This window comes from Taudactylus pleione, unplaced genomic scaffold, assembly GCF_031769625.1.
Source record: "Taudactylus pleione unplaced genomic scaffold, aTauple2 ptg000232l, whole genome shotgun sequence".
Classification (NCBI taxonomy): Eukaryota; Metazoa; Chordata; class Amphibia; order Anura; family Myobatrachidae; genus Taudactylus; species Taudactylus pleione.
Window position 1 is genome coordinate 1,934,842 of NW_028284634.1, and position 15,144 is coordinate 1,949,985.

Consider the following 15,144-nt stretch of genomic DNA (forward strand, 5'->3'; position numbering starts at 1 on the left):
AACAAAAGTGCGCTAAATAGTTTGCTTTTTTACAAGGGGGAAGAAGGAAACAAAAGTGCGCTAAATAGATCGCATTTTTACAAGGGGGAAGAAGGAAACAAAAGTGCGCTAAATAGACCGCATTTTTACAAGGGGGAAGGAAACAAAAATGCGCTAAATAGTTCGCATTTTTAAGATCACAAAAAACCCAAAATAAACTTACTGAGTCCAAAATATGCGAAGAACAATACATGAACATTTTAAAATCCAGTTATAATCAAAACTTACCAATACACGATAAATAAGTCACAGTCCAAAAACTTCGTTGGGGCCCAGCCAAAAAAAAACTACAAAAAAACCAACATATTTTAAGAAAAAAAACATCTATTTTGTAGATCCATAATTTAAACAAGGATGACGGGAAAAAACTTACTCCAAAAATAAACCACTAATAAAATAACCACACAAAAAAATGCGAACGGAAAATTTGAAAAATAAAGCGCCTTGAACCAACTCCAAAAAACCGCCTCCAAACACTACTCCTTACAAAAATACACTCCTAACCATGAAACCTCCAACAAACAACACCCGCCATCTCAACTTGAGTCGTCAAAAGCCATAAATAGTGTTTAGTTTCCCGCTCAAATTAAGGACGGATCATAGGAATGCACAATCAATGATGCGGTCGAGTAATAAGGACGCATGTATATATACGTCACGGAAAAACACAAACGGTCTGGTGTAGTTCAAGTTTTTACAAGCAAAATGGCTACAGACTAGCCAAACAGTGGCCAAGAGGCGGCCGGTAAGTATTTTTCTCTTTCTATTCAAGGATTATTTAGAACCAGAATATAGTGAAAGATTGACATCTAAATTTTAATTAATTTAATGTAAATAGGTGTTGAGGATGACATGGAAGAGGCTGCTGGGCTCAGTATTCCGGCCAAAGCTGGCAAAAAGAAAAGGCAGCCACAATTCACAAGAAAGGAGATGGAGGTTTTGATTCAGAAGTGTGTGGACATCCTGCCACAGGCAGACAGGAATATGGGTGTAAGCCAGAAGTGGAGAATGTGGGAGGAGATAGCCAATGCTGTCAATAGGGTGGGTGATTTTGTCCATCTAGCCCGGGATGTCAAACGCCGGTAAGTAAAGAAAAAAGAAAAAGAAAAAGTGGATACAGGGCCAAATAATGCAGGAATAATGCCAACTTTTCACCCACCCAAATATCGGCTGAAGCAAAAACTGGCTGACAGGGCTAGGCATGCAAGGGGGACAGGCGGGGGTCCCACCCCTGTGTCATTGGAGCTGACTGATTTGGAAGAGCTGGCACAGGGGTGTGTGCAGGCTGTGGAGGTGTTTGGCGTGTCCAACATGGATACGGACATGCCAGACTTTGCAGCTCCTCATGTTGTCCCAGGTAAATGTTGTGATGTAACCAACTCTGAAATGTTTTTGAGACAATATGTAGATTCTAATGTGACTCTTTTCTCTTTTTTCTCACAGAGACACAGGCGGATGAGTCTGCTCCAGAGGGGAGCCTTGGCCGCAGAATTTCAGCTGGCTCTGCAGGGGAGGAACCAGTACATCTGGCTGAGGACCCTGCAGAAGCCAGTCCAGGGCAATCCCCCTCGCAGGCACTCCTCACAGAACTCAATTTTAAATCGAATTACCATACGGAGATTCTGCAGAGGATGGACGCCAGTCTGATACGGGTGGCTGAGGCCCTGGAGCAAAATGCTGCGGCCAACGTGACCATTGGTCAGGCCCTGGCTGAAAATACCAGGGCCAACATCAGAATAGCCAATGACCTGGAGCAGCTCGTTCGCCAGCACATGGTGGAGCCGACCTCCCTTCCTGCCGGAACATCAGGATCCTCCACCTCTGGCCCAACAACAGCCATTCCTCCAAATGTGCCTAGCCCTGTGCCTAGTCCAGAGGCCACAACATCTGCCTGGCCAGCCAGAGGACATCCCGGACCCGGTCTGGCGCCCACCCTACCCCAGCCAAACGTGGAAAAAAATGATGACAGCACTGGCTACTTTTCCCACACTCCTTCTGTGCTTGCCCCATATTCCTTTAGGGCCAAAACTTCCCTCTCCTTTCTTGTGATTTGTTTTTAATGTGTTTTTTTAATTTTGCCAAAACTGGCAATATTTTTGGCATAATTCTTTCCGTTATTATTGGCTAACATTGACCAAAAACTTTATTTGCCAAATGCACATGAAATCTGTGTTGATGAAATAAAAAAATTGACAAATGTTCTCCATTGTATTGTGACATTATTTGAAAAATGGTTTAGAGTTAATCCTGGCCCACAAGCCAAAAACGAAATAAAAAAAAAAAAACCAAAGGGTTAAAAAAAAAGGTTTCTTTAAGGAACACTTTGAAATTGAAAAAAGGATGCAAATTCTCCAGGCCAAAGCAAAATGGTAAAATACACACAAACATGAGGATATTATTGTTACAATAGCACAAAACCCCCGAAAAAATGAAAAGAACATTCCTAAAAATGTACGCTAATTCACTGTGTAATCCTGAAATTAGCAGCTGAGATTTTCACCTGCGTAAGGTTTTGTGCTAACCAAAAAAACTATTTTCAAAACACATTACAAGCTGGTTTTCAATTCAAAGTTGATTGTTTTTCTGACAAGCCATGATAAATCGATGAAACATCGAGGAGGCCCGAACCCGGAGGACAAGCCCATCAACATTGTGGTCGAGTAATCCACACCCCAAGCTGTGCGAGCAGTTTGAACGGAAAGAGGATCAGCCAGTGATGTATGACTTGGTACGAACACATTTGACGTTCGCATGAGCTAATTTATGTACGCCTCAAAAACGCCTTGCCACGCCTGCGTTTTCCCATCTCCACCCCCGTCAACGCCCAAAAACGGCCTGTTCTGTCAATCACATTTCACATGTCACTTCCTGTTCGCAAATTGACGAACGAGTCAAAAAAAGCTCACAATCTGCCGTACGCACATGCGCAGTGTAACACCGGCGCATGCGCGGTTTCACAACATCGGAACGCAATGAGCGTACTGATGCTAACGAACGGCTCTGAATGAGGGCCTCTGTGTTTACTGTGGATAAAAATGAAGATTTGGGATCCATAGTAGCTTTTTCCTGCACCCTGACATTTATTGATGAAACTATGCCTATGAGAAGTATTTGATGAAATATATATATTTTTTAATTGGACATTACTACAGTACCATTGATACACTGAGAGGATCAGATTTTTTTTTTTTTCCTTTTTATCTTTTTCTGATGTTTTTTATTTGTTTGATATCTGTTTTTTGGACATAGACTCTGGGGACAGTGGCTAACACAGTTACTTATGACATTGGTTGTGTAGATTAAGGTTTGTCCATATATGGAGAATCTGGTTAACCCTGAGCTGCTTTCTAATGCTTTCTAATCAGATATCATATACAGATGAGGAGGCTGAGCGTATATTATTTGAGAAAGTGATAGATGCCTATCATAAATTACTGAACCTTGAGAAAAGAGAGATAGACCTATTACTACATGGTAAGTTTTTTTCGGATTACTTTCGTAAGAAAAAGATACCACGAGGTTTCCAGATTAGGAATATCCCCACCATCGGCTGCAATATCCCTGAGTTTTGCAGCCAGTGGAGTGGGATTTTAAATAAGTGTTCTTTCAAGTTGTTACTCCTAGTCATTGAGGAGGTTGGCTCGGACTTGAATTGAGTAAGGAATGATCTAAGTATAACTCATACTGATTTAGGACTCATCTTACAAACAGATAAAACAGGGGACCGGCTGATGAAATTAAAAACAGAGATAAATAATTATAAAACTGATTTGATTAATTTCAAGAGGAATAATTTGGATAACGTGGAAAAAGACTATAGGGATCATAGAGTATATGGCTGGCTGGTAGGGTCAGATATACCCACACATAGATTGAAAAACTTAAGGAACAGACAAGGTCCTAGTCAGTTTGATAATTACTCCACTGCTTCATCTTCTGATAAGGAAATTTTGGATACACAGGCTGGAAGGCATCATCCTTTTTCTCGCATTATCACAATGTCACAGATAGATACAATGCAAACAAATGATGGAGACCCCACCCGAGAAGGAGCAAGAACCAAAAACATCAAAACCCCCCAAAAAACACTCGGATAAAGTCACAAATATTTTCTTATTGACACTCAGCCCTGACCAGGAAAGTGTATTGTCACGTGAACTGTCTGTTATACCGACTATCAAATTTGGCAAAATGAGGTGGAACATCGATAACTATTGTGCCTCTCGTAAATTGAGACTTACTGAAAAATTTAGTGACAGTAAACCTGACCCCAATTGGTTAGGGAGTATACCCATGGGACATTTCCAGTGAATAAGATGGAACTGTACACTTACACAAGATTACATTGAACAGGACAACGAAATGAAGGAACAATTCAGATCTCAACAATATGATTCCAGAATTGTAGAGGAGGCTTATAACAAAGCTCTACAAACAAACAGAAACAAGCTCATCATGCACAAACCAGAACTACCCACCACTAATGACAAATTCAAAACATGCATGGTGACACAATACAGTCGCGATGCACCATCCCTCCAGTGGATCATGAACAGGGCCAGATTAAGGTTTGAGGGGACCCTGGGGCAACAACTTTGTGGGGGCCCCTACCAATATAATTGTGTATATACACATACACCACACACATATATTTATATACTTACACACACATACATACATTCATACAGAAAATCACATATATACACCACACATACATGTGTCACACATACTGTACATTACACAAAAACATACATATATACACACACACGTCACACACACACACTTACCTTGCACCATCTGCACTGTATGTTGTGGATGGGGAGGGAACCTGGCAGGAAGGCACCATGTTAAGCTCCGCCCCCACGCGACTTTGGACATGATTTGCGGGTCAATCAGAAAGGGGTGGAGCCAAATGACACAATTGTAATGGAAGTGCATCATACTGGCTCCGCCTCCAGCCGATTGACCCACGAATCACTGCATTTTTTCACGAGGTGGGCAGAGCTTAATAACGGTGCCTGCTCTTGTGCAGCTGCTGCTGCTGTGTGGGGGCCCTTTAGGTGTGAAGACCCCGGGACGACCGCCCCTGTCACCCCCCATATAATTTGACCCTGATCATGAAGAATTACTGGCATATCCTCCTGCAGGATAAAAAACTGACAGACATCCTCCCAGACAAACCACACATAATTTTCAGAAAAGCCCCAGACCTCAACTCTAAGATTAACAAAAATCACATTGCACCCTCCAGCCTAATACAAAAAACACTGACCAACCATAAATTAGGGGGCTATTAGTTCTGTGAACGCTGGTCCTACTGCCGTCTACACAATAGTACCACTAAACACACAACATCCTTCAAGTCCAACCAGACCAAACAAGATTACCAGATCAAGGAACAAATCACCTGTGACAGCAGAATGCTGTCACCTATACCTAGCAGAATGCCCTTGTGGCCTACAATACGTGGGAAGAACCAAGAGGAATCTATGTGTGAAGACTACAGAACACATACGAAACATCAGAAAAGGTCTAGACACCCACAGACTCTCAAGCCACTTCAAAGATACCCACAACAATTACCCCAGGGGACTAGACATAATAGGGATAGAACTGATCCAGAGGAACTGGAGGGGTGGCAACTTTGAGAAACACCTAGATAAAGAAGAACTCAAATGGATATTTACACTCAAGACACAAACACCTAGAGGACTGAACATCGCCAACATCGTCAAATCCATTATCCATTATTAATCATTTTTGGCACTATACCCACAGTCAGTTCCTCATTACAGCTGCCACTAGGCCCCTATACTCTCTCTTATAATTTGCTGATGCACATCAGTCCACCTACTCACTACTCATACTTAACCTATGTCCCCTTTACATTATGAATTTGTAATAGAAAGATTCAATACAAATGCAGGCTCATGCAAGAGCAACTTATAAGTTTAGTTACCACTTTGAATACAGCCAAATGATCCAAATACAGTTTTAGACAGATCCGAGGTCAATACAATATCAATAACAAGAGTTTAATTCATCAATGCACATTAATATACAGTCTATATTCGCCACAGACTTATTAATTATACGCCATTTATATGTACAATAACCTAACTTATGCATTAGAACCTATATATACATCACTTGGTCTGGTAACTTCAATTACTCTTATGCGCCCCTTGGTCAGTTATCCACAGTTTAGTTTAAACTTAAATAGGATGGGTAAAAGAGTTAACTGTAATGCATCTTGATCAACGGCACACCCCAGGGGTGTTTGTAAGCCACATTAGCTTAGTATAAATGGGTAAATGTGAACAATAAGTCTTAACTAGCATATCTTTTAAATTGGGTCCTCTTTTGCATGCAAAACGGTGTGAGGCCAAGTTCATTTTAGTGAGATAAGAATCAGCCATGGGCAGATACCAATGTCCAAAAATTGTTTTCCTGATAAAGTTTGAAGCAGTAGTATAGGTCAGAGCCATAACTAGACTTTTTGGTGCCCTGTTCCAGAAATAGCATTGCCCCCCCTTCCTAATTTTTGAAATACGGACATAAGATTTGAACCCAAAAAAGTACCATGGCCTCCTGGGGAAGGGCCGGCAAAGAGATAGGGGAGGCAAGGAGATGCTGGGGATAAGGAAAATGGAAGATACAAGTGAGAATGATAATAAACAGAAAATTTACAGGCCCGGACCCTAGTTACGGCCCTGGAATAGGTATTCACAAAATTGTCTTTCTTCATAAGTAGAGTCACTGTTATTTGTAGGGGTTAGAACTGTTAAAGTTTCTGACTTTGATGTTGGATTCTTTAATATAAATACGGTTGTAGCAATGGACAAGAAAACTCTCTTCCAGAAAAAGGTAAGTAGATCTTCTTTGTACGATGTTATACTGTATGTGCCACACGTAGCAGTTGAGAATGCAAATGTGTCCTCATACTCCTAGTGTCTCTTATCCATATGGCACAAGATGCCCAGTGCGACTGAGAGTCATAGGGCTCTATTTATTAACATTATTTTGACTAAAATAAAGTGAAAAAGCAAGCTGATCACTGCAAAAAAAAATATTGGTAAAAAAAAAATTTACTTACCTGACTCCAGGGACTGGTGATCGGGCCTCCGGTGATTACTCCCATCCAGTCAGCTGGTCTCCCATAGTGCACTCCTGCCCGGTCATCAGGTGATCGGGTCCTAGTGCAGTATGGGAGATCACCTGACCGGAGGCATGGAGAACATCACCGGAGGCCCGGATCATGCAAGTAAGTGTAATTAAATGAGGGGGGGTCGCTGGGGGATGGGGCTTAGCGCCGGGTGGCAGAGCTTAGTGCTGGGGGGGTTAGCAGTGGCGGCTGGTCGGCGCATGCGAGGGCACTTTGTCACAGTATTTTTTGCGAAAATACCATGATAAGGCTCCGAAGGGGATTCACAGGGACAGAGCTCTGTCCCTGCAAGGGATTTGTAGTAAATCCCTGTGATATTGCCTGAATTTGCAATAAGAATTCAGTCGTTATTATCACACTACAATCTGCATTCAATATGCGGATTGTAGTAAATAGAGCCCATAGTGCAACATGTTTTCTTTATAGTTTGTGTCTAATTTGCATTGCAGATGCATCAAAACACCATTCATTGCGTAATGGAGATACTGGGCTGAGACTGTACCTGTACAGAATTTAGTTTTAAATATGTACAAAGTCGCAGATTAAGCACAAAGGAAGTTGGCGTGAGAAAAAGCCACAACCGCTGCTTGGATGCTCTTCTTACACAGATCCAGACTCAACAAATATCCACAAGGAGCAAATATACCCCAAATCCTGGTGCTGAAGTGTTTAACAGATTAAGGGGCCTATTCATCAAGCCTAAAGTTTTATTTTTTAGGTAATTTTTACATATTTATGTACTAGTAGAATTCATTAAAAGACTTAACGCAGGAGATATGACTAATATCTCCTCGATAAATCAGTCATTGTTAATTTCCACACTCCCCATACTTTAGTATGGGGATGTGGAAATTGCTGTATTCATCAAACCCCGAAAATATTATATTTTCGGTATTTGATGCTGTTAATGAACACCATCTGTATACGGCGTTCACCCTCCGAAAGACCTCACAAGCTGTCTTGTGTAGCAGCACGCTCCTCCTCCCTCCCTCGTGTCAGCAGCTGTCCTCTGCTCCATCCGTAGCTGAAGAAAGCTTACCCCCGCTGCTGCTGCCTCAGGATTGAGCCCAGCACAGGGGCTCCCGCTGACCGCTCACAGCGCAGAGGCTCCCGCTGACCACTCCCGGCACAGGGGCTCCCACCGACCACTCCGGCTGATGGCTCCCAGCACAGGGACTCCCACCGACCGCTCCCAGCACAAAGGCTCCCGCCGACCACTCCCGCTGATGGCTCCCGGAACAGGGGCTACTGCTGACCACACCAGCCACAGTGAGTGACACACTGCTTGCTGGCTGGTGCTCCGCGGCGCTAACTGCTCCTGCTTACTGCGCCCCCACTGCTTGCTGTCGCTGGTACTCCCGTGGCCCTGACCATGCCAGTCACAGTGTACAGGCTGCGCATGCGCAACACAGGTATGGGAGCGTTAAGGAGCAGTAAAGTATCACTATCCGACAAAATGTTTATGCAGAAATGGCAGTTTTTCGGATGTGATACTTATGTAGCTTCAAAATGATGAATGCAACCGAAAATTTTGAAAAAATCAATGCGAATTCTAAACTAATTTAATAGGCCCCAAAAAGACTATACATTCTAATAAAAAATATAAACATAGTATTTTAAAAAGCAAGGATAATTTGTAAAAATAACATCATTTGTAAAAATCTATATGATGGAATATATAAGTGAATGAGTGTGTTTCACCTGCAGCAAGTCTTAGAGGATTTATTGCTGAAAGTCCAATAAGGAGAGAAGTGTATTTAGGGAGAGACTGTGCCAGTGAAACATGTACTAATTAATTCAATAAATTCATAAAGGAATGGCTGTATGAAATAGATTTTTAATCCTAAACACATAAAAAATCACATTACACATAAAACAAAAACATATATACATTCACAATAATAGCAGCAGCAATAAGGATATATATATATATATATATATATATATATATATAGTCACACAAAATACCTATATTGAGTAAAAAGAGTCTTTCGACCTAATTCTGGTATTATAACCATTGGGTACTCTTATAATATTAGTAGAGATGTGCGCCGACCCCCGTGTTTTGGTTTTGGTTTTGGATCTGGATCTCCCCTGGTTTTGGATCTAAATCTGGTTTTGGATGTTTTTCCTTGGTGTTTTGTTTTTAGGTTTTGGTTTTGGATCTGGATTTTTTCCCAAAAATTATATAAACAGCTAAAACCACATAATTTGGTCATGTTTTTGTTCCTACGGTATTATTAACCTTAATAACAATCATTTTCAGGCATTTATAGGCATTTTTAACCACCTCACAGCTCACAACATTGATTTCACTATTTTTCACCAATACAGGCCAAAGGTTGCAGCGAGCTGGCTGGCTAAAGTAAGCAACAGAGCAGCAGCACAAATGCACGGCAGTTTAAAAAAATATAGGACATCTATGAAACATTGCCACACAGCAGTAGCATACAGGATTGCAGTTTAATAAACTATAATAATGTCAGTCGGCAATGCCCCAAATTGTGCCAAATGTAAATGAAAGAGGTGCAAGATGGAATTGTCCCTCCCACCCACTCTTATATGGGATATTAAAAAGGACATGCCCAGTTTAGCAAACCAAGCACTTTAGCCACTAGGACTGACATGTTCGTGGCTGAACTCCTTTGTTTGTTTAGGCCCTCAAAACCATTTTTGGAAGGACTACCTTCAATCATTAACGTTGAGGTTGATGATGAGGGTGTTGGTGGTGGAGATTGCATGTGCTGGTCCAAACTGCTGGTAGCTGATACTGGACTGCTTGTTATTAATTTACAAATTATAGTTTTGTTAAACAATGTGCATGAACTCGCTGCAAATTATGTAACAGGGAGGAGGTGCCTAGATGGTTAACGTCCCTTCCTCTGATAACTTTGGCTTTACAAATGGAACAGATGCCTTCATAACTGTTGTCAGAATTTAGATTAAAATAATTCCACACCCAAAATACATCCTTATCATCAACATCCACATTAGCGTCAGATAGGACACAAATTTCCCGCTCATCCTCCTTTTGCACTTCCTCCACAATATCATCCTCATTTTTTATTATTTCACCATCTAATACTAGCACAGCCATCATGGCGTCAGTGATCTGCTGTGAAACTGGGTGATAGCTGTTATACTTACTTCCTCTATCAAAGGACTGTTTAATAGTCAATTGTTTTTTTAAATTACTTCCGATCACGAATGAGGATGTTGATGATGATGCAGGTGTTGGTGTTGGAGATCAAAGGTGCGACATACAACTTGGCGACAAACACTTTGATATTTGATGAATGCGCTCCAAGTGACGTAACAAGGAGGAGGTTCCTAGGTGGTTTAGGTCCCTCCCTCTATTCACTCTTCCTTTGCAACTGTTGTCCAGATTGTGGTGGAAATAATTCTACACGTAAGAAGAGGATTTTTTTTGTCTTTTGCCCCGGCATGACAACAATGGGCTTTGTCTTTTTCAATACATGGGCAACAGCTGTTGCCTTACTTACACAAAGGACATCCTCGGCATCAACGTCCTCATCACCAACATCTTCATCATCAACATCCTCATCATCCTTTGCACCTTCAACAACCAAAATATCCTCCTCCCCATGTGTAATTCCACAGAAGCATCCTCATTGACTACATCTGCAAGATGTTGACTGCCCTTCCCCACATTTACAGAGGGCACACAAATGTTGGAACTTGGAGGATCCTCCAGTACACTAGTATTTAGGTCTGGCTCACACATGGCAACTGCGGACACACTTGCACTCTCCTCGGGGATTTGTGATTTTGATTTCTCAGGGCAAACAGTTGTTTTTTCTGAGGGGCTATCAGAATCAGGACCAGCAGTCTTCATAAAGAAAGGCCAAGGCCTTATCCATTCCTTGCCACTTCGTGTAGTGAATGGCATATTGCCAATTTTTTGTTTATCTAAAGCCAAATTTCATTTCAATTTTTTTTCTTGACTTCAGTAAAAGTAGCTTTACCATATCGATGGCGTGACTTAAGCCCAGGGGCATGGGCCTTCATAGAGGACTAGGAAGTTGATGGCCTTGCACTGCTGGTGGCAGCTAAAACATGTCGTTCTTGGCCTTGCTCTCCTGTCACGTGACAGCCCTCCATATTTTCTGCAGTCTTGAAGCAGTGTCACAAGCACCAAGAGTGTAGCCAAGGTGCTGTTACAAAATTCACACACGTGCAGTCGTGCGCACACAGAAATTTTTTTTTCCAAAAAAATACACAATTTCGTTTTTTCTGCCAGTCCACAACTTGGGCCAGAGCACAGATTGGTGATGACTGGAGTCGGGCAGCACTAGGTTACCACTTGCTAGATCTTTTGCGGTTATGCCTAACACGCACACAGACAAATATATATTACACAAAAAATATAAATATTTATATTTTTGTGGGGGTCCAGAACTTGGGCCCAGATGGACACAGCAGCCAGCAAAGCAGCCAGCACCAACCCAGATGGATCAGCAACAGCCCAGATGGACACAGCAGACAGCACAGTGACAGCAGTAACACCAGCACTGATGGATCAGCAACAGCCCAGATGGACACAGCAGACAGTACAACAACACCAGCCCAGAATGGATCAGCACCAGCCCAAGACACAGCAGACAGAACAGGACACAGCAGACAGAACAGCCCAACACCTCTCCCTAGCACTACACTACCCACCCTCCCTGTTCAGTCTCCACAGCCAGAGTGAAATGGCGCCCGCCACGTCCCTTATATATAGAGACGAAAGCTCGTGAGCCGTGAGATTTCATATCTATTGTTTTGCCTCAATTTGAGAGATCCGAGTAAGGCAGGAACATCCGAGCCGGTTTGGATCCAACTCAGATCTACAAAATTTGGGTGGGTTTGGATCTCTGAAAACCGAACCCGCTCAACTCTAAATATTAATAGTAATACAAAAGTCCTTTGGAAATAAATGTCTGTGTATTTTAATAGACAAAAGGTTCTCATTTATTTATAAAATTAGTTTTAATCTTGATCCACATATGCTCTGTGTTGGTTCAATCAATCAAATATCATTTGTGAAACATAGGCTGGTATGAGTGTTGGAGAAATAAAGTATCAGATACTCATCATCCGCTACTGAACACTATTTGAAATATATGTAGCCACTTGTCCTGGACTGGGCATGTCCCCTGAAGTTTGGTATTTAGCAGGTGACAGGAGACAGGAGAGCCAGGGGGCTGTGGAAGCGCTAACAGTGGTCTACACGCTTCACTCTCTTGTGAGTGCCCAACTTCTCAGGAGCCCAGTGGTATAATATTTTAGGCTCGTACACCTGTGGGCTTGTATGTCCATATAGAGAGCGGCTGCAGGTATTTTTCTCCAGGAACAACTTGTCCCTCTATCGCAGAGCAGAATAGGATCACATGGAGAGAGACCCAAAACCCTGAGTTTGTTATAGGCTGTGGTTGTAATCACGGGTAACTTGGGCTGGATCAACGCATTTCATCCCTCCTTTGGGGACTTTTCCAAGATCATTGACAAATTCCCCAAAGGAGGGACGAAACACATTTAATCTTAAGTCGATCTTCTTTGAATTTGTTGATATCCCTGTCCAGTTTATGAAGTAACTCAGAGTCTCCTCAAGTGTAGTAACATATTTCCTCAATTCAACCTAATCGACACCAACTTGTTCAATAACTAAAAGCTTAAGATCCTGCAGTTATTTAAAATGTTGTACCATACAATGCAAAAGTCATTGCCATGTCTGTCCTAGTTAGATAGATAGATAAATAGGGTGGTATTAAATTGTTATAACACGCCCAATCTCCCTAAAGTTATGGGAGATCATGGGGTACTATATTCAATTGTTGCTGTTTTTCAGGTTTAGCAGTCGTCAGATTTAGCCGCGTAAAATGGATACCCGCAACCAAAGTGCTGGGCGCGATCACGAAAAGTGCTGTTTGGGTATCCAAACAGGTAACTTTTAACCCATTTCAGCTAGCACCCCCCTGGGGCTGGGAGCTGAAATGCTGCACTGGCAGCTGACCGCGCCCGTCAGGAGCAACAATTGAATAGCTCCTGTCGGGCGCGCAAAGGGGCAAAACAATTGAATACCGCAGATAGATAGATAGATAGATAGATAGATAGATAGATAGATAGATAGATAGATAGATAGATAGATAGATAGATAGATAGATAGCATATGCAATTGATATCTGGCACTCACTACTTTTCAAATTTACATTACCCTGTTGCCTTCCATGATCTGGACAAAGGTCCGTGAATACAAGCAGATGGCGGCAATCGGAGATTCAATAAAGTAAATACAGCACCTCCTTTTACCAACATTTCAATGTATTGAAATTTTCTTTACCTTAATATATTACATTTACATATCAACTCAGTACAATAAGGAACAAAGAACTCCCTACTACATTTGGAACACATAAATGTCATTTTTGAACAGGGCATAGTTCAGCGACCAATAACAAGATTAATAAATTAATACATTTAAATATATTTTACTTATGTGACTAGAGGATTTGTAATATAATTGAGGCACCAAGCAATAGATACTATGTAGTTAATTCACTGAATTATTTTCATATCAATACAAATACTCTGGTGTTATTTATTAACAAGGCTATTCACAGAGTACAAGAGATTATCAAAAAAGTCACGTTCAAATATAGCTATTAAGCAATGCTACTACAATACAATTATTTCATGAAAAATGTTTGAATTCATGTATTCAAGTTGAATATGCTTTTTATCTAGTTAATAAAATCTCTATCAGGTGGGAAGGTAAAAGCAGCTGCCAAAAAATATACATAAATAAATATATACTTCCATGTTATGGGTCATGTTTTGCAAAAGTGTATGGGAGCCCACTATTAAGACCTGTCCATGGGTCCAATAATGGCTTAACGGTTCACTTGACAATAAGAGCGGTGTCTATTCAGTTACATAAAAATACTGTAACTATTCACATATACTGTAATTGTTTAACAAACACAGGGCCTGATTCAGACCCGCTCACAAGCGCTATGTGCTCGCAAGCGGGTCGATGGCCGGGCAGTGAGCATGCGTGAGCCCCGGAGCGAACGAGAAATCACTTGCTCCGGCACTCGCATCCAAAAGGGGCGGCTGTCGATGTTGATTGACAGCTCGCCCCGTTTTGGAGGGGGGCAGGGGGGGTGGCTGGCCAAATGGAGGCGTTCCCGTAGGAACACCAGCCGTTTGTGCGCGACACCACTGGCAACAAGAGTGATGTCAGTGGTGAGCTTCCGGCTCTATTAGAGCCAAAAGCTCACTGGGGCTTGCGGGAATGAGACCCTACCACAAGGGTCTCATCGCAAGCCAGATGGTCACCCACAGCTATGCGAGCGGCCAGGAGGCCGGTTTAAAAAAAAAAGCGGCCGCCCTGATTCAGATTTTGCGAGCGGCTCTGAATCAGGCCCACAGTTCAGACATGGGTTACAGAGAATGATACCATTCAACTTTTTACACAATTGTTATGGTACATTGAAATAACTTCCTCTTGCCCTTGGTTTATAGTCAATTACAGTATAAACATTTCTGTTGCTAATTTTGTATGCAGTTGTGATATCAACAATCATTATTTCGACTCTGCATGTCAGAACGTCATTGCTGGCACCAGTAAAGTATGCTGACAATGTTAAAATGCTACTTGAAGTATTTTAATGGTGTCACTAGCATAACTTTACAGCATGTTTACACTTATATTAGTTCCACTGTTAAAATACTTTAAATAGCATTTTAACATTGTTGGCATTCTGGTGCTGGTAAAGAGGCTCTGAAATAGGCAGTGACGACAAAATGATTGGCAAACTGCCATAGGTATTCTGCTAATTAGTGTTTTATATGAAGTGGTTTATATATTATTTCAATAGAATAGGGCAAACTTGCCTACTTTTACAGTATATACAGGTATATTCTTCCAGATGAAT